This window comes from Cupressus sempervirens, chromosome 3, assembly GCF_028749045.1.
Source record: "Cupressus sempervirens isolate cs-2001-9-10 chromosome 3, ASM2874904v1, whole genome shotgun sequence".
NCBI lineage: Eukaryota > Viridiplantae > Streptophyta > Pinopsida > Cupressales > Cupressaceae > Cupressus > Cupressus sempervirens.
The window spans coordinates 342,484,822-342,510,211 of NC_143120.1; positions in this window are offsets into that span (position 1 = coordinate 342,484,822).

A 25,390-nucleotide genomic window follows, 5' to 3' on the forward strand; every position below is an offset into this window, starting at 1 on the left:
GGACTTTTTCACTTGACACAAGGAATAAATCTAGGCCCTATTCCAATCCTAAAGTACATATCTTCTCATTCATGAATTATAATTAGTTATATGCTATGCAATAGGCACCTAGAAACCAGAAAAACATAGTTCCAACAACATGGTTCAAATGGTTCAAACTTCAATTCAATCCATCAAATCTCTATGAAATCATGAGGAAAGGTTCTCCAATGTGTTTCTAACACATCCCTAACCATGAAAACATAGATCCACCAAAAATCAAAGCTCGATTCTCCTCAACACACAACCAAAATACCTCCAAACATGATGGATTGTAGGAAAGCCTAGGATGCTCCTACATCAAACACCCCAGGTTTGAAAAGATGTTCTAGTAACTGGAAGAAAATCTTATAGGATTCAACATATAAATCCCAAATTGGTTCTTCACATACACATCCTCCAAGTCTTCAACTTGCACACTCTTTCCCTTTTTCTTCTTCTTCTTCTTCATATCCACCGTAGGTGTTCTATAGGTCTGCTTTCCATGTTGATTGCCAACCTTCTCAGAATATACCAACTCAACTCAACTGCCAATACTTAGGTTCCTCCTTCCAAACTCTTCATTCTATAAAGGAGTTAGGGAAAACTTCCTATCACCTTTCTCAACAATAAATACATTCCTAACACAATCATGCACAACCTTGCAATCATATTGCTAAGGTCTACCAAGTAGCACATGACAACTATTCATATCCACAATATCACACAACACTTGATCCTTATGCTACACAATCTAGAAATCAACAAGGCATTGCTCCCTCACTTCCAAAGCATGCTCACCTTACAACCAACCAATCCTATAAGGATAAGGATGTCTTATTCTCTTCAAACCTAGATTATGAACCATCTCTTCAACAAAAAAGTTATTAGTACTACCACCATCCATAATTACTTTGCAGACTTTACCATTAGACTTACAAAGAGTTTTGTATAAATTGGTCCTTTGACAATAATCCAATTTTCTATAACCAATAAGTACTCATCGAGAAAAATCTCTCCTTCCTCCAGCTGACTACCCTAGACTTCAACCTCATTCACAACAATAGCTATCCTCCCAATCAGACATTCAAAAGATCTATGCCCTTCTTGACCATAGTTGAAACAATTACCTCTAAAACTACCTACATCTATCGTCTTTTTTTGATCCTTAGGTTTTTGTTCACCTTCTTCTTTTGGTTTAGCTTGTGTTGAACTATCCTACTTCTCCTTCCCTTGAGAACAACCTTGATTCTTCCCCTTTATCTTCTCTTCTGCTCTCAAATCATAGTGATAAGCATCCTCAACTGAAGAAATATTCACCAAGCCAACCTCATCCTGAATATTGAATCTCAAACCATTAATAAACCGAGTTACCTTCTCTTTTGACAATTTTCTATGCCCATACCTAATAGTCAACTTGTAGAACTCCTTTGTATAATATTTCATAGTCATATCTTTCTACTTCAGATTCTGTAACCTTTTAAAGAACTCAACTTCTTAATTAGTCGGAATGAACTTAGCCTTCAATTCAGTCACCATCAATTTCCATATAGTGATCTTCATTTCACCTTACTCTTATCTATCTCTTTGTAGTTCTTTCCACCAAAGAGTAGCATGTCCTTCAACTACGTTTGTGCCAACCTTACTCTGAGTGGATCCTCAATATCCTCAACCTCAAATTGTTCTTCCAATTCACTAATCTAATCAATCAAGTCTTTCAGATTCAAATTATCCAAAAAATTAGAAACCTCTATCTTATGCTTTAGCTTCAACTGAGATCCAGGCCTAGCAAACTGACCATCCCTATGTCTCTCCATATGATTAGTTTTGGCCTCACCACTTGATTCAACAAATTCAAAGTCTTTAACAACTTCGTTATAACCATCTTTAGTACCCACATGTCTAGGTACACCACCTAAATCACTTACAATTTCAGCAATCATGTCACTCTTCATCAATGCAATCTCAGATCTAAATTCTGCTCTCATCTTTTCTAAGATTCATTCTTCTATAGTATCACTAAGATTACAAATTACACCAGGGTCTAATCTTTTAGGAGGAATCTCCCAAACTTTTAGAAAACCCTAAGCAAAAAATCCACCAATCTAGAAGATTAATCAGTTGCAAGATCAACATTCTTCAACCCAAGTTCTAGTGCAAACTATCTCAGCTTTGGTGATCTGTCTACACACTCAGGAACAACCTTCACTCTGATACCACCTAACATAGTGAAACATAGGAGAATCCAAAAGGAGATGTCCTAGCCCCCAACTATATAACCACACAATAGAAACATAATAGCAGGAAACAATAATGCAAGATTTGATACCAAATTACAATACTTGATTTATAAAAGATAAATGAGTACATGTAACATGCCCAACTGTAAGGCCTTTTGGGTTAGGGCCAAATAAAAATATAAAATTAAAAAATCAGTTCTAAAAGATCCAATATGATCCAAATTAAAACCAATCTCAGCTATTCTAGATACACAACTGGATAAGAACACCAAGAAGAATCCACACTTGTACCTATAGGTCCACCAAGAGACCCTCTAGTTCCTAAGCTGCGACTCTAGCTCTTCAAATTCACATCTATACTTCCTTCATCCCAACTCCATAATGAATAAAAGACTCCAAAAGACCCTAATTATACCAATATAAGCCACAAGTCATCCTAGAACATAAATTAAATACAAATACATAAATTAAATACCACAAGTTAGCCTACAACAACAATTAAATGTCCAAAAATTGATATCCAAGTAAAATCACGATATCTCCTAGTTGCAATTGAATTAGAACTCATGATCTAAACTATAAGTATAAATCTAGGTCCTCTACAAACCCTGAAATAAAAAAAGGCTCATTCCCCAAGGAAAAGTGCACATCCATCCTAAAAGTCACCCATAGTAGACTGTCATGCAAAACTGGCAGAAATTGATACTTTGGGAGAATTGCCATATCTCCCAATATATTATGAATTGGGACTTGTGCTCTTGACATAAGGAATTAATAGAGACCCTCTTCAATCCATAAAGTGTGAAGCTTCTCATTCATTAAGTATAGTTAGTTATATGCTCTGCAATAGGAACCTAGAAACCAAAAAAATTACAGTTCCAACAACACGATTCAAACAATTCAAACTTCAACTCAATCCATCCAATCTCTATGAAATCATGAGGAAAGGTTCTCTAATGTGTCTCCAAAAAATCCCTAACCATGAAAACATAGCTTCACCAAAAACCCAATCTCAATGCTCCTCAACACTCAAATAAAATACCTTCAAACATGCAAGATTGCAAGAAAGCCTAGGATGCTCCTGCATCACTTTCTCTAGGTCTATTATCAGAATTTCTACTAAAACTAAAAAACTTTGGTACACTAACTCCTTCAAGTTTTTTTACTTCTTTAGTAAATTTTCTTCCTTCAACTTATCAAACAACTTTACAATATGCATCAAATGCCCCTCCAATATCTTACTAAAGATCAAAATATCATCTAGGTAAACAATTACAAACTTATCCACAAAATCCTTTAGTACCTCATTCATGAGTCTTACGAAAGTTCTTGATTCATGGGTTATACCAAAAGGCATGACTAACCACTCATACAATCCTTCCCTTTTCTTGAAGGTAGTCTTTCACTTGTCTCCTTCTTTGATGTGAATGTGATAGTACCCACTCTTCAGATCTATCTTTGTGAAATACACAGCTCCACTCAAATAGTCCATAATATCATCCATCCTTGGCAATGGAAAAATGTACTTATTTGTGATATTGTTGATAGACCATGAATCTATGAAAATCCTCAATTATCCATTCTTCTTGGTGCTAATATTGTTGGTACAACACATGGACTTGGACTCTCTCAAATTAACCCCTTTTGTAAAAACTCATGAACTTGTTTGTTCAACTCTTCACTTTCTACTGGTGTCATTTTGTGTCCTACCTTGTTTGGGAAACTAACTTCTAGAATAAAATCCATCCAGTGAATAATCTTCCTCACCTAGGGAAATCCATCAAGTACATTATCTGATACAATATTAAGAAACTCTCCCAATAAATTTTCAACTTATGTAGGTACCTCCTCTACTTCTTCTTTACCATCTTTTGGGATTACAAGAAAACACATATGCTCATGCTTCATACCTTGGAGAAACACTTTTTCATCAACAAAAATAATTCTAGAAGCACTAGATACCTTGTCTTCTTCCTTCAATGACTTCAACTTATGTCTCAACCCATCCTTTGTCAAAGTGCAGGTATGAGCTCACCCATCATGTACAACATGCCTATCAAACTACCATGGCCTACCTAACTACATATGACATATTTCCATAGGTATGATATCACACAATGCCTCATCATGGTAGCTTCCAATCTTTAACTTTTTTGAGCATTTCTCATTGACCATGACCTTGTGGTCATCTTGTAACCAGAAAATATTATATAGATAGGGGTGTTTCTACTTCTTCAGCTTCAACTTTATGACCATCTTTTTTGACACTAGATTTTCAGCATTCCACCATCAATGGTCACATCACAACACTTATCTTCACATTTTCACCTAGTTTGAAACAAACTCCTCACTTGATCAAGTTCATTCTCACCTCTTAGCAAGACTCTCCTATTAACTAGGACTTATCCTCTTTTAACATCTTCAAAATGGGATAATTTGGCATCTTCATCAACATGTGCTACTCTGGCCTAGACTTTAGTTCTCTAATCTATCCTTCCTTGGCCCTAGGAATACTCAAATGCTCTATGCTCTTCTTCTCTATAGTGAAAAAATTTCCTATAGAAGCCTCCTCTTCCAAATCCTTTCCCTCACACCTATTCCTTTTTAATCTCTTTTTTTTAATCATTAAAACTATTGGAATTATTTCCCCTTCAGCTTTGACTACTACTGATTGCCACATCCTTTTTCTTTTGATCATCATTTTGGCCTCCATAACACTGTCCACTAGATCTTCCACCATGAACTCTTCCATAAATCTTGTTATCATACTTCTTTGTTAGCTTCTCCCCAACTCTTAGGAAAAATAGTACGCCTTCTCAATTTTGGTCATTCAAACCAAGCTCAAATTCTCCTAAGTTCTTGGCCTTAACCCATTAAGATAACAAGCTACTTTCTCCTTATTATCTTTGGCATGGTCAATTCTTATGAGAACTCAAGAGAACTCCTCAGTATACTCTTGAATAGATCTTCCCTCTGGCTTCAACCCTTGCATTTTCTTTAGTAGATCAAGCTCATAATCAATGAGAATGAATTGTCACTTTAATTTAGCTATCATCCAATCCCATTTGGTGATTTTTTCCTTTCCTCTTCTATTTTTCTCCAACTAAATTTCCTGCCATCAAATCTTCCAATGTCCCTTCAGTTTCACCTTCACAAACTTGACTCTACTAAGATCCTCAATATCTTCATACTCAAAGTATTCCTCCTATTCATTGATCTAGTCAATCAAATCCTCTGGGTTAAGATTTACAAAAAATGAGGTAACCTCAAACTTAGGTCTTTTTCTAATCTTGGAGATGGCCTTGAAAATTCTTTCTTCTTTCGAGTCTAGAACTGCCTCTACTTCAACATTTTCTTCTTCTTCACCTTTATGCTCACTTTCATCTCTTATGACAAGATTCATTCCTTTTTGCATGTATTCTTCTAATGCTTGCATCTATCTCTGAAGGGCTCTAAAAGCCTCACCTATAACACCTACAAATCTTCCACCATGCTCTCTTCATGGAGGCATTTTCACACTTTAGATGAAACCCTAGTACAAATTGCCTCACAATTAACAATCAATCTACATACTTAGCTGAAACCATGGTCTCGATGTGAATTGCCTCACAATCGATGATCTATCCACACACTTAGGAACTCTATCTCTAACACCACTTGATGAAGGGTGCTCCCCTTAATACCATAAACACATAACATAAACAAAGAAATAATAACAATTCATGAGAGAAAAAAATGGGTTTCTTATTATTGATGAAAATGTGGTGTTACAAAATTCATAAATTATAATATGCTAACCCACATGGGCACCTTCATTATAGTAATCTACAAGACAAAATTGTGAACTATCACTTGAATGTCCTAGACAATGTACAAGAATTTCTTAAACAAAAATTTTAATACCTCCCAAGAAGTTTCTAGACACTCAAACTTAATACGTAGGGCTAACATACCCTAAAATACATATAGAGTCAGCCATGTACATTTTTGAAATTTATTTTGGAAGTTTTGTTGTGCCCAACTTTGGAAGGCCATAACTTTCAAACTATTGCTCCAATTAGTTATTATAACCACTTTTTAGAATCCTCAGCTCTTGATCTATACGCTTGGCTTTGTAAAAGTGCCCATTCGTCAAGTTTTTGGGCCTCCTCTAGGCATGTTTAGGCCTTTAATGATGAGCTTGAAGTTTTTTTATACTAAAACTGCACACCAAAAATTCATAATAAATCCATGAATACTCATGATATTACATTGAGCCTCAACTAGTATACTAAAATATCCAAGATGAACATCCACCTCTAAAATTGGGACATTCTAAGCTTGTAGTATCGACTTACTAAATTGAAAAACTTAATAGATAACAACTATGCATTAAGAAAACCCTTATTCAACAACTGAAATGAAATATTTTTGGTTGATGCAAGATTTCTCTTACACCCAGGATGCTCCTGCATCACTTACATAGATCATAATCACTTTGACAAGCATTAGGGTATTGCATACATAGAATATTCAAGATTCTTTATGTAGAGCACCCAACATTACAATGTATAGAATTTTAAATAAGTATAATTTATTTTTAGAGTTATGAAAGGTTATAAAACACCTAATTCCATTATGATGTGGGTTAGAGGTAAAGAGATTGCATGGACTATACAACAATAAGCGAAATCAATGAAATGGTGATTTTTAAAAAAATTTTCCCTAGATCCTACAAAATTTATCCCTAAGTGCTCCATTAGGCATGAAATTCCAATATTTAGTTTTGTATTTTCCTAAAATATTGTTTCCTAAAATCTAATGGAGTCAAATATTTTTTGAAGATGTTGTTGGAAGAAAATATTATTGCTCAAGTTAATTTTATTGTGTTTTCTTTGTAATTATTCTATCAAAGACGGATGGAACATGGTATATGTGCATTGATTTCTAGACACTAATTATGATAAATAAATAGAATTACTTGATAAAGCTCAATGCATTTTGTTAAGTTTAATTTAAACCTAGAAAGTAATCATGTTCACATAAAATATTATGTTTGGAAGATAAAAATGCAAGATCAATAATTTAGATTCTTTTAGTGACGTATCTTTCCATTTAGCTTATCCATCATCTAATTATTATTTTCCTGCAATCAATGAATGTGATATTGAGGCTTATTATTAATGAACTCTAATTATTATTTTAAATTATATGGAGAGAGATGGAGAGAGAGAGAGAGAGAGAGAGAGAGAGAGAGAGAGAGAGAGAGAGAGAGAGAGAGAGAGAGAGAGAGAGAGAGAGAGAGAGAGTAAAAGTTTGAGTGTGTACAAAAATTGTTGACTAAAAATATTTTAACTCTATACATAATGACCATATCCACCTCAATCTCTTTTTACTAATGATAATATAACTATAGATCCACAAGAAACAAATCCATTCATGTAATGACAAAAAACTCATATGAATATCAAAAAGTAGGGACTTGTTGAGGTAAAATCCATACCTTTGAAATGGTCTAAAATATTTTTCATATTGTTCCTCTATTTCACTAGCCATGGTGGGAAGTAACAAAAGACTTCATAAAAGAAAAGAAAAATATATAGGATGAAGCATGGAATGAAATTAAGAGATTCTAGATTGAAAAATTAAGGATAAGGAATTGAAAATGCCAAATATAATGATAGACAATCAAGGATGTTTATATCACTTTCCAATTTAGAGTAAGATTTTAATATTCATTATGTTTTAATATCTTTACTTCATCCTAGAGTATTCACTATTGTTAAGCATTTTCCTATCAACATATCAAGAGGGTATTTAATATCCTAAAATTTTGAGCCTTGCCATCCTTATGGAATTTTAGTTTTTTAATTTCCCTCCTCACCAAAACATCAATTATGGCATAACCTTGATCAATATTGATTGTCACCCCTTGTGTCAAGTATCTTTGACTCTTAATCCACAGTCCTTTTCCCTAAAAAATGATGCCAGCAAAGGATGAATAACTAGAGCCAAAGGCTTACCCAGCTATCCAAACCACCATGCAAGAGTTAACACAATAGAAGCAAACATAAAGAACAACAATCAAAGGAGGAGGAAGAGTGAAATACTTTTATTGATTCATCAAATAATCAGCATACATGCCCAGCTATAAGGCCTTCTAGGTTATGGCCAAATACAAAATACAACTTCCAGATTCACGATCCAATTTTGAATTTGCAATTCTAGACACATATGCATTCCCTTTTAGAATTCTCTCTAAGTCCTCTTCTAAAACTTGCCTAAGTCTAAGCCTAAACACTCTATATATACTTGCCACAATGGCTTATAGATCATTCTAGAACATTACATAAGAGGAAGGCCAACACAACAATGGTCTGGACACATCCCAAAAAAAGACATTAACATAAATGTCATGATTGAAATAAATCTCACAAGTTGACTCGCACAAATCACATCCAAATGCTATCACTTGGCATAAATGGGAGAACTTGGTACATGAAGGCTCACTCGACATACATTGGGTAACTTGAGAGCAACTAGAACTCACTAGCAACTAGAACTTGGTAGCAACTAGCACTTTACAACAAATAGAACTCAGTAACAACTAGAAACTAGAACTTAGTAATAATTGGCACTTTGTAGTAATTGGAACTCAATAGCAACTAGCACTTAGCAGCAACTGGCACTCGGTAGCAACTGGAACTTGGCAACAACTAGCACTTGACAATAACTGGAACTTGACAACAACTGATAGAATGAAGAAAAAATGTAGGATTACAAGGAAACCCAAGATGCTCCTGCATCAGACAACCAGGGTTGGAAGAAATGATTTTCCTTAATCATTGAGATGTCACAACCTAAGCTAAATCACACTCAGATTGAGAAATCCATGTAGCATCTTCAACTGGTCTATTCTTCCACTTCACCAAATACTCATAGTAATCTTTTCCTCTTGTACTCTTACCAACTCTTTGATCCAATACCTTTTCAACTTCTTCAATTTGCTTCTTAGGATAATCATCTAATATAACAACTTCATCATCTCACTCATGATACTTATATAAATCAACAACATTGAATATAAGACATATATCCATGTCATCAGGTAACTCAACTTCATAAGCATTTCCACTATCAAACTTCTTCAAGATCTTACAAGGTCCAAATTTCTTCATCTTGAACTTACTATATGTTCCAACTAGAAATCTTTGTTTCTTCAGATGAACCATCACTTCATCACCAAATTCAAAATCATGATGTCTTATAGACTTATCAGCATTCTCCTTATACTTCTGATTACTTTGTTCCAACCTCAACTTCACTTCCTTATGCAAATACTCAATATAATTAGAAAATTATTCTCTTGCAACACTTCTCTTTTCTTCACCAGCAATATCTCTTAAATTTGATACTCCTTTAGGCTTCATTCTAGTAACAATCTCAAAAGGTGTCTTCCCTATACTCCTATCCACAAAATTGTTATATGTAAATTTAGCTTGTGCCAATACCATCTCCCAATTACTTGGCTTATTCCCAACTAAACATTTCAGCAAATTACCCAAGCTTCTATTCACCACCTCTATTTATCCTTTTTTTTATGGATGGAATGTAGAACTAAAATTCAACTCAATACCCATCTTCTTCCACAAAGTCTTCCAAAAATAACCAACAAACTTACTATCTCTATGAGAAATAATGCTTCTTGGTAATCCATGCAATCTCACAATCTCTTTAAAGAAAAGTTCAGCAACATGCTCTGCATCTGATGTCTTCTTACATGGTATGAAATGAGCCATCTTTGAAAATCTATCCACTACAACAAATATGGAATCATACCCCTTCAATGTCTTAGGTAATTCAAGAACAAAATCCATACTATTGTCACTCCAAGGTTTCTCAAGAATAGTAATAGGTGTATACAAACCAGTATTTTGACTTACTCCTTTTTCAATTTGACAATCTCCACAACTCTTTACAAATTTTTGAACATCCTTATGCATATGTGGCCAATAATACTTCTCTTTTAGCAAACTCCATGTCTTATCAATTCCAAAATGTCTAAGCAATCCGCCACTATGCTTTTCCTTAATCAGATTCAACCTCATAGAATTTCTAAGAATGCATAACTAAATGTCTTTGAACAACATACCTTCTTGAATGAAATACTCATCATAGTTACTTATGTGATTTGTCTAAATTTGTGCTCTACACTCTCTCCATGCCTCAGAAAAATAAGAATTAGCATCATACAATTCTTTCATTTCATCAAAACCAAGAACTTCAACCTTCATTTCAATCAACAAAGAATGTCTTCTACTCAATGGATCAGAAACTTTGTTACTAACTCCACTCTTATTCTTAATAAAAAATGTAAAACTCTACAAGTACTCAACCCACTTCATATGTCTCTAATTTAATTTATGTTGACTTACCAAGTATTGTAAAGCTTTATGATCAATATACAACACAAACTCCTTAGGAATCAAATAATGTCTCGACTTCTTCAATGCTTGAATAATAGCATAAAACTCTTGATCATACATAGAATACTTCATTTTGGCATCATTCAACTTCTCACTAAAGAAAGAAATATGTTTACCTTCTTGACTTAATATAGCTCCTATTGCATTACCACTTGCATCACATTCAACTTGAAATACTTTGTTGAAATTAGGCAAAGCCAATACAAGTAATTCAACAACCTTTTGTTTCAAAGTCTCAAAACTTTTATCAGTTCCATGTGTCTACTTAAATTCATTTTTTTCTCCTCTAATTGTCTCAGTCATAGCATTACAAATAGAACTAAAATTATTTATAACCTTTCTATAAAAACTAGCCAAACCATGAAATGATCTTACCTCACCCACATTCTTAGGTGTAGGCCTTCCCAAAATTTCTTTAACCTTCTCTAGATCCATCTTCAAACCATCAGCTGAAATCACAAATCCAAAATACACAATCCCCTCTTGCATAAAAGAACACTTTTTTCATATTAATCAGAAAACTTTTCCTCTTTCAACCTCTGCAATACTTGTCTAATATGCTCAAGATATTTTTCCTTAGTCTTACTAAATATCAGAATATCATCCAAATAAACAATCACAAACTTACCCAAGAATCTTTTTAGAACTTCATTCATCAACCTCATGAAAGTACTAAGTGCATTAGTCAAACCAAGGCATAACCAACCATTCATATAAACTATCTTTTTTCTTGAAAGCAGTCTTCTATTCATCACCTTCTCTAATTTTGATCACATGATAGCAACTCTTCAAATGAATCTTGATAAAATACTTTACTCCACTCAAACAATCCATTATGTTATCCATCCTTGGCATAAGAAACCTATATTTCACTATGATTTTGGTAATAGCTTTAGAATCAGTACACATTCTCCATTCTCCATTCTTTTTAGGTGTTGATATAGCAAGTACAACACATGGACTCAAACTTTCTTTGATCAAACCTTTCTGCAACAACTCATGCACTTGTTTGTTAAGTTCTTCATTCTCTGTAGGTGTCAATCTATATGGTGCTTTTTTTGGAAAACTAGCTCTAGGAATCAGATTCATACAATGACTTATACTTCTTACTGGAGGTAAACCATTAGGAATATCATCAACAATAATATCCTTATATTCATTCAACAATTCTATAATTTTTTATGTCATTTTTCATTACCAATTTTTGCTACTTGTTCATTACTGCAAACACTCAGTCCTCTAGAAACTATAGCAAAACAAACTTGATTCTTCTTTACTTCCTTTTCAAATTGCTTTCCACTAACCATGCAAACTTTTATTGCAGTACAACTGACCTCATCTGGGATTTCAATCAAAGGAAACAATGTTTGTTTCTTTCCATTTACCCAAAGAGTATATTGATTCAATCTTCCATCATGCACAACATATCTATCATGTTGCCAAGGTCTAACCAAAAAATATGACAACAATCCATGTGCATAATATCACACAAAACTTCATCAAAGTAATGTCCAATCTTGAACTTCATAACACATTGTTCACTTACCAATATCAAAACCTCATCTTTGATCCATGAAACATGATAAGGTTTGGGATGTTTCAGCCTCTGGACCTAAAACTTTGTAATGGCCTCTTCTGATGCCAAATTTGTAGAACTTCCACTATCAATGATCACCTTGCAGCATTTTCCATTCATCTTACATCTTTTCTTGAAAAAACTTCTCCTTAAAATAGGTTCCTCATCACTTCCCTTATTACATAAGGTTCTTCTCACCATCAGATTTTCTCTAGCCTCAGGTCCACCTGGTGAACCCTCATCATCTCCTTAAATCATAGCACTTCTATTACCTTATGCACTTTCAAATTATCTACATTCAAAAGATCTATGTCCATGTTTACCACATCTGAAACAATTAACATGAAATCCACCTCTAGAATGAGAATTATCTCTTCCTTGGTAAGAATTAGTACCTCCTTAGTAAGAATTACCATTTTTCCATTTGATCTTGCCTTTTTCATCATTCTTAGATTCAAATTTGCTTTTATCTTGTACAAATTTTTTAGATCTGCTACCTTCACCATAAGATCTACCTCTGCCTCTTTGGAATCTACCAACTCTACCTCTCTATCTTTGTTCATGCTTCTTTGTCAAGATCTCTTTAGCTTTCAAGGCATATTGATATGCTTCCTCAACACTTTTCAACTTCACAAAACTTATTTCATCTTGAATTCCAGATCTTAATCCATTTATGTACCTTGCAATTTTCTCAACATCATCATCTACATGTCTAGATCTTATGTCCAATCTATAGAATTCCTTAGTATACTCTTTCACAGTCATGTCCTTTTGTTTCAAATTTTACATATTTTTCAACAAGCTAACTGGTAATCGACAAGAAGGAATTTGTGCTTTACCTTGTTCACCATCTTTGGCCAAGTTCTGATCTTCTCCTTTCCTCTCCTTTTTTTATCAATTTGCAAATGCTCCCATTATAGTGATGCATGACCTTTGAAACTAGTAACTACAATCTAAACCTTTCTTCTATTAGGAGTGTTTTCATACTCAAAGAACTTCTCCATATCTAAGACCCAATCTAACAGAGCATTGGCATCCAACTTTCCATCATAAGCACCAACTTCTACAATAGGGTTTGAATGTGCCCTAGACAACACTTGCAATAATATTTCCTCATCTTGATCTTCTCTAGGTTCTGGATTATGGTTTGGTGTTGTTGCTTCATCATCACTTACATCATCAAGATATGCTCCTCTCCTCTGGGCTATCTCTACAACATCTAATCTAGCTGCAATTTGTTTCAACTAATCCAATATAGCATTATCAACATTTCCTCTACCACAAACCATCTTTACAAATTAGGTTCTTGTAAGATCATAACCCTCTACAAGTTATAGGTAAAATCCACAGATCTACAACCCTACAACCAAATCTGAATCAAGGTTCTACACGATCCAATCTCCACAAGGATGAACCTTAGGTTTTGATACCAACTGACATAGGAAAAGGATGAATAACTAGGGCCAAAGGCTCACCTAGCTATCTAAACCACCATGCAAGAGTTAACACAATGGAAGCAAACACAAAGAACAACAACCAAAGGAGGAAGAAGAGTGAAATACTTTTATTGATTCATCAAATAATCAACATACATGCCCAACTATAAGGCCTTCTAGGTGATGGCTAAATACAAAATAAAACTTCTAGATTTATAATCCAATTTCAAATTCACATTTCCACACACATATGCATTCCCTTTTAGAATTCTCTCTAAGTCCTCATCTAAGAATTTCCTAACTCTAAGCCTACACACTCTATATATACTTGCCAAAATAACTTACAAATCACTCTAGAACATTACATAAGATTAATGTTGACCCAACAATGGTATGGACACATATAAAGAAAAGATCTTAACATAAATGTTGCAATTGAAATAAAGCTTGCTAGTCGGCTAGCACAAATCACATCCAAATGCTAACGCTCAGCATAAGTAGGAGAACTCAGCACATGAAGGGTCATTTGGCATACACTAGGTAACTTGCAAAATGAAGGGTTACTTGGCATACATTGGGTAACTCGGTAGCAACTAGAACTTGATAGAAACTGAAACTTGGTAGTAACTAGAACTTAGTCAAAACTAGAAATTAGAACTCGGTAATAACTGTCACTCGGTAGTAATTGGCACTTGGCAACAATTGGCACTTGACAGTAACTAGAACTTGGCAACAACAGGCACTTAGTAGTAACTAGAACTCAGCAACAACTAGCAAAATGAACAAAAAATATAGGATTACATGGAAACCCAAGATGGTCCTACATCAAAAGAGTATGCACATGTATCTCACTCGATGCTTCCCTACTACCTTTTTTTTTTTCCTTTGGGCTTGTAGACCATTATTTCCCATTAAATATTGGCATCCTTGCATCCCATTTCCTAGTACATGATATTCATCATTTAAAATATTAATCCTACCATAACAAGTGGAAAATTATTTAAGTTAAATTTTTTTACTCTATTTTTTCCTATCCTCTTACAAGTTGCTCCTTCAACATATAAAACTTTTAATCAAGTCATTATTCAAATTTTAAAACTTATCTAATACCTTATGCACCCCAAGTTTCTATTAGTGGTTTTTAAATGAATGTTATAAGAATGAGGATTAGATGGTTACCGATGTAATGTGAATGAGATCATGCATAATCATGTTACTAGTAGGTGTAATTGACCTATGCACTTTCATAAAGTACCTATTGTCCTTCTAAAATCATTTGAAATGGATATTAGCTTGGGATTTTGGTGTGAAAAAAAATAAAGAATGTTTATAGAATTATGATCCTTCTTTATTCTTTCCACTACTCTCTAGGTACAGTGAGAGAAAACACTAATTTAACTAAAATGTCAGTTTTTGTTGTTTATGGAATTTTTTTTTAAAAGTCCTATAAATTTTTAGAAACCCAATAAAGAACTGAGATAAGATGAATTGACAACAAACCTTGAAAATTAGAAACAAGATTTAGAAGTTGTTAAAAAATAACTTTCTAGAAAACTTTTTAAAATACTAAAAATTGATTGGAGGCCTCATATGTTAAAATTCAACGCTAGAAAAATCTTAGATCCAATCCAATAAAATTAGTACCTTCATGAACTATAGAAGACAACTACATATATAATTTTAGCCAAACAATCAATTGAGTCAAAAGTAGATTGTCAAAAGTCCTTGCATTACTCTTCCCCTATTTAAAAATGCACCTCTTGCAAGTTCCTATCCTCAATCTTTTCCATTTTTATTTATTTAACTTCTTTAATTCTTAATATGTGATCCATGTACTATATATTTCTTTTAATAATTACACTATCCTGAATACTTGTTGCACTTATTAGAATAGTAAGGATATATTGTGGGGGGGAGGGTGGGTGTGAATCAATATCCTCTAAATCTTTCACCTTAAAATAAATTAAAACCTTCCTCTCTCACCTTTTCTAACTCGGTAATTGCTAGTCTTTTAACACATTCATTTGTAAATGAAAATATCATAACTAATTTAACATTCACAATCTAAAACTTGTAAGCTCATGAAACACAACACATAACACAATAATTTGGTATCACATAAACCCCTGGTCAGAGGGAAAAATATGATGAGGATGGTGTTGGAAATGAGAATGAAGTAACTGAGAGGGGGAGGGGGTGAATCAGTTACTACAAAAACATTTCACAGTCCCTTAGATGTCTAAAAGTTTGATCTATTTTACATATTACTGAAACTTGATATTGCAGCAAATAATAACAATCATTAAGAACTGATATAAAAACAATTCAGCAAACTCAAACACTAGAGACACCAGATTTAACGTGGAAACCCAATATGGGAAAAACCACCAATGTAACTAGTTACTGTTTTTCACTCTTCTGAAGTGAGCCCTATTAGGAGCCAACCCTATTAAAGGTTACAAAAACACACTATTAGGTGTGACCCTATTAGAGGATTTAAACACTCTGTTAGAAGTGACCTTGCTAGAGGTCTTTAGAACAATTCAACTGAATTGTCAACTTGTTAGAGGATTTACAAAATGGCTGTTAAACCAAATCTGTTAAGAGATTTGGATTCACTACTGCAAAGGTTATAAAGCAACAATGAAGTGACCTGAATAATATGCAACTTATCTTTTTCTGATTACAGATCTCTATTCGGCTTGATTGGATCCTTACTGATTAAATACAACTTTACAGATCCTTTAATCCTTCATCAGGATTCACTCAGTCTCCTCTTATCCAAGTATTTTCTTTCGCATCCTTGCTTCTCTTGTTCTTCACTTGTTTTTACACTTTCTTTTTTTTCACACCCTTTTACAACTTGAATAACTCTCTATATATATTTTTTAGATTATCAAGTCAACTCAAATAACTTGGAAAACAATTATTCCAATAGTCAGCTGAATTGCAAGATTTAACAAATCCCTTTACTGGCCGACCCAGCACGGTAAACTCTATTCAAATATAATTCCTGTGTTAACCGACTGAGCCCGATTAATACAAAGAATTCCATGAAATCCTTCAGTCACCGAGTGAACTCGGTGAAAACTGACTTCTCCATCTTTCCTTCGATGACCGAGTGAGCTCGGTGAAAACTGACTTCTCCATCTTTCCTTCGATGACCGAGTGAGCTCGGTGAAAACTGACATCTCCATCTTTCCTTCGATGACCGAGTGAGCTCGGTGAAAACTGACTTCTCCATCTTTCCTTCAATGACCGAGTGAGCTCGATGAAAACTGACTTTTCCATCTTTCCTTCGATGACCGAGTGAGCTCGATGAAAATTGACTTTTCCATCTTTCCTTTGATGACCGAGTGAGCTCGATTATTACTGTCTGTTTTATTTTCTTCGATGACTCGGTTATCACTGTCTGTTTTATTTTCTTCGATGACCGAGTGAGCTCGGTTATCATTGTCTGAACTCGGTTAACTAAGATTAAAGACTGATATGACATTTTGTGTGACATCAAGGACAACACTATCCAACAATCTCCCTCTTTGGCATTGATGGCAACACAATATGTCATAACAGAATGAAATTTTGAAAACAAGATAACAGACTTCTCCCTCTTTCACTAGTCTCCTTCTTTTAACGAGCTTCATAGAAAATTTTTTAAGTCTCATAAATTTCAGAAGGATATGACAGTAAATCTCTCCCTCTTTGACAACACATGCCAAAGACAATAGAAGTAAAGTGAATTGCAATGTACCTATAGTACTGATTCATATGTAATGATTTCTAATTAAACTGCATCAACAGATAGATCTTCAATCTGGTATGCGTTGATGCATCACTAAAGCTTTCTTTAGTGAACTTCAGATAGGGGAATGACCCCTAACTTACCTCTAAGATATAAAAATGCATCTTTAGACAAGGGCTTTGTGAATATATCAGCAATTTGTTCCTTTGTGTGGACATATTCCAATCTGATCTCCTTGTCTTGCACCAATTCTCTGACAAAATGATATTTGATTGCAATATTCTTGGTCTTGGAATGCATCACTGGATTCTTGGATATATTGAATGCACTTGTATTATCACAGAACAAAACAACTGGTTCTTTGATTTCCATCTTCATTCCTTGCAATAGTTGCTTAAACCAAATAATATTAGAACAATTTACTGTTGCAGCAACATACTTTGCCTCTGTTGTAGATTGGGATGTACAATTTTTCTTTTTGCTTGTCCAAGAAACCAATCTCTTTCCAAGAAAGAACGCTCCTCCACTTGTGCTTTTTCTGTCATCAAGGTTCCCTGCCCAATCAGCATTAGTAAAAACTTTCAAATCCAAATTACCTCCAAATTTGTACCATAGCCCATAATCTTCAGTTCCTTTCAAATATCTCATTATTCTCTTGATTGCCATCAGGTGAGTTTCTCTTGGTTTTGCTGAAAATCTTGCAACAATACCAACTACGAGAGCAATATCTGGCCTGGTATGAACTACATACTACAATTTTCCAATCATAGATCTATACAATGTTTGATCTACCTCTTTGGATTCATCATCTTTTGTAAATTTCAATCCAGTACACATAGGAGTTCCAACAGGTTTACAGTCCTCCATACCAAACTTTTTCAATATCTCCTTGATGTATTTTGACTAAGTGATGAAGATGCCATTCTTATTTTGTTGGATTTGAAGACCAACAAAGAATTTTATCTCACCAAACATAGACATTTCAAACTCCTTATTCATTTGTTCTGAAAATTCTTTGCAAAGATCATCATGCCCTGTGAAAATAGTATCATCTACAAATATTTCTGCCAAGACAATCTTATAATCTGGACCTTCCTTTATATACAAGCTACTATTATCATTAGCTCTTTGAAAACCAATCTGAATAAGATAATTATGCAATCTTTCATACCATGCTCTAGGAGCTTGTTTCAGACCATACAGTGCCTTGTCTAATTTGTAGACCATGTTCCTTTTATCTGGATCAACAAAACCTTCAGGTTGTTCAATGTAAATTTCTTCATCCAGTATTCCATTGAGGAATGCTGACTTGACATCCATCTGATAAACTTTGAATCCTTTGTGAATAGCATATGCAAGTAAGGTTCTGACTCCTTCCAATCTTGCAACAGGAGAAAAAGTTTCTCCATAATCTATACCTTCTTCTTGTGAGTATCCTTTGCATACCAATCTAGCTTTGTTTTTGGATACCTTACCATCTTCAGTCAACTTGTTTCTGAATACCCACTTGGTTCCAATTATATTCTTCTCTTTAGGCCTGGGTACAAGAGTCCATGTCTTGTTTTTCTCTATTTGTTCTATTTCCTCATTCATTGCCTCAATCCAACTATCATTTTCCAGTGCATCCTTAATACTTCTAGGTTCAAAATCAGCAAGTAAACAAGTATTTTCCAACTTACTTCTTGTCAGGGTTCCTTCAAATTTGTCTCTAATGATCTGATTTGGTGCATGATGTCTTTTGACATATTTTGCTAATACAGGTTCCTTGTCTCTTGAATAAATTTTATTTTTATCCTTCTGTACTTCAGATTCTTGCTGTTCTGGCTTGATAGATATTGGCTCGGTTGATTTAGACTCAGTTACTGAAGACTCAGGAGTTGAGGATTCTTGAGTGAACGGTATACTTGGTATAGTATCTGGTTCAATGTAAACAAATCTCTTGTAGTCTTCAGGTACCTTTTTGCTTTCTTCTTCTGCTTTGTCTGCAAACTCATCAATTTTCACATGTGCACTTTCTATGACCTTTTGAGTGGATAGATTTAAACATCTATATGCTTTGCTTTTGCAAGAATATCCCAAAAATATTCCTTCATCACCTTTTACATCAAATTTTCTTTTTCTAGATTCTTTCAAAATATAACATTTGCTTCCAAATACTTTCAGATAACTTACATTGGGTTTGTGGCCATACCATAATTCATAGGGAGTCTTGAATGAGTCCTTTTTTAGCTGTACTTGGTTTAATGTATGAACTGCAGTGCTGATGGCTTCCTTCCAGTATTTGATAGCAATGTTCTTTTCTATCATCAGGGTTCTTGCACAATCCATAATGGATCTATTTCTTCTTTCAGCTATTCCATTTTGTTCTAGAGTTCCTGGTGCCTCTTTCAATGCAGAAGTTATTGAATTCATGTGAAATGAATTCACCACCTCTGTCTGACCTTAAACATTTCAATCTTTTCCCTGTTTCTTTTTCTACTCTTGCCAAATACCATTTGAATTTCTCAAATGCTTCTGATTTATTTCTTAGATACATGACAATCATCATTCTTGAGTAATCATCAACAAAGAGAATGAAAAATTTCTCTCCAGTATAGCTTTGTATTCCAATAGGTCCACATAAATCAGTATGCACAATTTCTAATATATCTTCAGATTGATAGTTTTTACCTTTAAAACTAGTCCTTCCCATTTTACCAATCTAATAGTTCTTGCATAGACCAACCTCAAGTTTCTTAATGTTAGGAATGCCTCTTACTTTCTTGAATTTGCTTATTTTTATCAAATTATCAAAATTGACATGACACAACCTTTTATGCCATAACCAACTCTCTTCAATTTGAGCGATAAAACATGAGCATTCACCAAGTTCTAGATAGAATAAGTTACCTTTAGTTTGGGTGCCAGATCCTATCAGCTTTCCTTGCTCATTCAATAGTCTTTCCTTTCCATGCATGAATTCCACCTTGAATCTAGTATTGAGTAACTGTGCCACACTTAGCAAATTATGTTTGAGACCTTCAACCCAATAGGCATTATTACAAACAAGTTCTTTGGTTAGACAGATTCTTCCTCTTCCTTTTATGAAATGAGGTTCATTATTACCAAACCTTACACTGCCACCATCATAATCTTCAAACTGATCAAACTTAGTTTTATCACCAGTCATATGATGTGAGCAACCACTGTCTATAATTCATGTATCATTCTTACTTATATGAGAGATAAGAGCAATTTTATCTTCCTCATCATTGTCAGAATCATCTTTAACAGCAATATAAACAATTTCATCCTCACTATTATCAGAATCTTTAGAATTTTCAGCCATGAAACATGATTTCTTACCTTTTTTCTTGAATGATTTGAAATCTTTCTTGCCATTCCATTTATGATCCTTCTTTTCATCATTGTTCTGCTTGTTCGGGCACCTAGCTGCAATATGACCAATTTCTTCACATGAAAAACATATTAGAGGAACTTTACCTTTATATTTTCCTCTACCTCTAGAGTATTTTCTTGCTAGAAGAGCTTCAATTACTTCAAGATCACTGTCTGAGCTTAGATTTGATTCATCTTCACTTTCTGACTGAAGTTTCTTTTTGCTTTTCTCCTTGAGTGAAAGTTTGGCCTCAAATGCCGATTCCATGTTCTTGGAAGCTAGAACATAGTTGTCAAAGTTATCTAGTTCAAATGCAGTTAATCTCCCAACTATGGCCTCAAGATTTATCTGATGATTTGCTTCACATCTTCTTTCCTGAATTGCAAACACTCTGATTGCATAAACGGGAAGCAAGGTTCTGAGAACTTTGCTTACAACTGTTTCTCCTTTGATGTCACCACCAGCTGCCCTGATTGCACTTACACATGCTTTAACTCTTTCAACATACTTTGCAATGTTTTCATCCTCTCTCATCCTCATTTGATCAAATTGTCCTCTTAGACTTTCTACTTTTGATCTTCTCACATTGTCATCCCCTCCATAGATTTCTTTTAGCTTGTTCCACATGTCAAAGGTGGTTTTGCAGTCCTTAATGTCATCAAATTCTTCATAGCTGAGAGCAGATGCTATGTCTATCATCATGTTGTTGTGAGTTTTCTTTTCAGCAATATCATTGACTGACAATGTGCCAGAAGGTTCTTCATATTTTTCTTCAAGGTATTTCAGTCCAGTATCACCAACAGTAGCCAGATGAAGTTTCATCAGTTCTTGCCATGCTGAGAAGTTATCTCTATTAAGTTTTGGAATTTCTCTTTTGTAAGACATCCTGATCTTTTGCTTAGATCCTTGAAATCTTCTCCTGCAAGTACCAAATTCTCTGATACCAATTGTTGGAAATGAGAATGAAGTAACTGAGAGGGGGAGGGGGTGAATCAGTTACTACAAAAACATTTCATAGTCCCTTAGATGTCTAAAATTTTGATCTATTTTATAGATTACTGAAACTTGATATTGCAGCAAATAATAACAATCATTAAGAACTGATATCAAAACAATTCAGCAAACTCAAACACTAGAGACACCAGATTTAATGTGGAAACCCAATATGGGAAAAACCACCAATGTAACTAGTTACTGTTTTTCACTCTTCTGAAGTGAGCCCTGTTAGGAGCCAACCCTGTTAAAGGTTACAAAAACACACTATTAGGTGTGACCCTATTAGAGGATTTAAACACTCTGTTAGAAGTGGCCTTGCTAGAGGTCTTTAGAACAATTCAACTGAATTGTCACCTTGTTAGAGGATTTACAAAATGGTTGTTAAACCAACTCTGTTAAGAGATTTGGATTCACTGCTGCAAAGGTTATAAAGCAACAATGAAGTGACCTGAATAATATGCAACTTATCTTTTGCTGATTACAGATCTCTATTCGGCTTGATTGGATCCTTACTGATCAAATACAACTTTACAGCTCCTTTAATCCTTCATCAGGATTCACTCAGTCTCCTCTTATCCAAGTATTTTCTTTCACATCCTTGCTTCTCTTGTTCTTCACTTGTTTTTACACTATTTTTTTTACACCCTTTTACAACTTGAATAACTCTCTCTATATATATATTTCAGATTATCATGTCGGCTCAAATAACTTGAAAACAATTATTCCAACAGTTGGCTAAATTGCAAGATTTAACAAATCCCTTTACTGGCCGACCCAGCATGGTAAACTCTGTTAAAAAATAATTCCTGTGTTAACCGACTAAGCCCGGTTAATACAGAGAATTCCATGAAATCCTTTAGTCGTCGAGTGAACTCAGTGAAAACTGACTTCTCCATCTTTCCTTCGATGATCGAGTGAGCTCGGTGAAAACTGACTTCTCCATCTTTCCTACGATGACCGAGTGAGCTCAGTGAAAACTGACTTCTCCATCTTTCCTTCGATGATCGAGTGAGCTCGGTGAAAATTGACTTTTCCATCTTTCCTTCGATGACCGAGTGAGCTCAGTGAAAACTGACTTTTCCATCTTTCCTTCGATGACCAAGTGAGCTCGGTTATTACTGTCTGTTTTATTTTCTTCGATGACTCGGTTATCACTGTCTGTTTTATTTTCTTCGATGACCGAGTGAGCTCGGTTATCATTGTCTGAACTCGGTTAACTAAGATTAAAGACTGATATGACATTTTGTGTGACATCAAGGACAACACTATCCAACAGATGGTACCCACAAATCCATCAATCCTATAGTAAAAGTTTTCCTTGTTAAGGCTACAATGTTTGTCACTTCTGATGACTTACTCAGTTAGGAGTATACAATAAGACTTGTATAACTTTTAAAAGGATTTTACAACACTCTTCAAGTGTGTCCTCATTTAAGAGATTGCATATAAGACTATTAGGTCCACTAGTTCAAAGGATTTTAGAAACTACTACAATGATTAAACAATGGCAGCAATGATCTTTATAGTAATAACTTACTTGCCTAATTAGATCCCTCTTCTGCTATGTAATTATCACCTTCTTGTGATAGATCTGCAATTCATTCCAAATTCTATCATTGTCTCTAGTCTCTGGCCTTTGTATTGAATTTCTTCTTTAATCCTTTATTCAGCAATAAAAAATACTTTTCTATTTCCTCAACATCAATACTTCTCGAACAAGACCCTAACCAACAATAATAACAACTTCAAAACTCTTCTCTACTCCTTGGATTGTTACCTTTTTTCATATCATAACTTGACCAATTAGGGTTTTAGAACTTTCTGGAATTGTTCTCTAATCATGATCAATAGTTTTAAAATCATCAAACCTTTCCTTCCTTTACATATTTATTTTCATTGGTCCTTCCAACCTTGTAATAATACACAATCAATTCACATTCTTCAATAAAATCTTTATAAATCTTTACCCTAATTATGTAAGTGATTTTCCTTGTTCGGTAGAAGTATGTTGCATTAGGATACGTGCCAATTTAAACTCTAATTCCATCTCTATGTCACTCGATAAATATTTTGTTCTTACTTATTGACACTTAGTAAACATTGCTTGACATACTCTGTGTAGCTTTAAAAGCTCTATGCTCGATCAACTCGATATAATTAGAATTGGTTCGTGATTGCTTGAGCTCAAGTATGGTTAACAATATTCACTTAACTCCTTGATATCTCAGGCAATATATTAGCTTAGTTTCTATACATATGTTTGACACTAATAGGCAATATGATTCTTTGTAGAAGTAACATTATCCCCCTATGATATTAGTGGCAAAAACATTATGTACATAGATGACTTTTACAAAATTCTTCCCCTATACATATGCTTCCTCTTGGTATAAGCTTTGCTTTTATAAATTGTTTTTACTTGCAATAGTATCTCCTTATAACTTCAAAATACATGTTTGTGTGTGCGTATTTCCCCCTTTTTTGAAGCTTATGTCAAAATAATTATTAACATAGAAGGATACTTCCTTAGGGGATAATCTAAAATGTTCCAATAAATCCTTGTGATTCTTCAATATGATATCTAGAATATTGTCCCAATTGAACCTCTTTAGCTCTAAACTCTCCTTTTCAATCTTAATCTTGACCACAAGATCAATCATATGATCAAAAATTTAAATACTCAAGGTAGCTATGAGAACTTTTGCATCCTTGATATGATCTTTAATAACCTCTAGATAAGGTAGTAGAAAATATTGAATTTCATCAATTTATTCTCTTAGATTTCTTGCCTCATGTAGAAATTCATGCTGAAGTCCTATGAGAAATTTCACTCAAGTATAGTGTAGTGATGATGTACTAGGGTCTTTATTTAGTTCATATGCACTAGAATTCATATCTTCATCTATTTTCCTCAATTTGTCTTTGACCTCTCTAGTAATGAATGAAATATCATATAATTTATGAAATGGTGACATAAAATTTTGAACAATAATCTCTAATTTTGTAATATTAGTGGATAAACCCACTTGCTCAATAGCAATCTCAGTAGAGATTTTCTCCAACATTTTTTGTCAAACTTCTCATTCATTTACATTAAAAATGAGCGTTTATCAATATATGGATTGTTTAATTCATCAAAAATTTGAACAAGTTGAACCAAGATAGGTGCTTTTTCATTCAAATTAATTACTAGTGTTACACCCAAAAGTATATCTTTTACATCATGAAGCACCTACTTTTTCTTGTTCTCTCTCCTCAACCTTGCTTGCTCCTTATTTCTCTCACATCTTTGTATAAATAGCCATTTGGTCATCATCCAAAATATTTGCATTCCAGCTTTGTATAATGATTTCTTCATCTAAAAGGGCTAGGTTGGACCAAAATATATGTCTCCTTCTTCCTTTATATCTTCTTCCCTTTGTTGGTTCTTAGTGAAACAATTTTTGGCAGTGGAGCTTGAATTTTGAAATTTGGTAATGTAATTATTTTCTATTTGTGAGACTTCTCTCTTAGCTCTTTGAAATGTAGGGTAAACAAT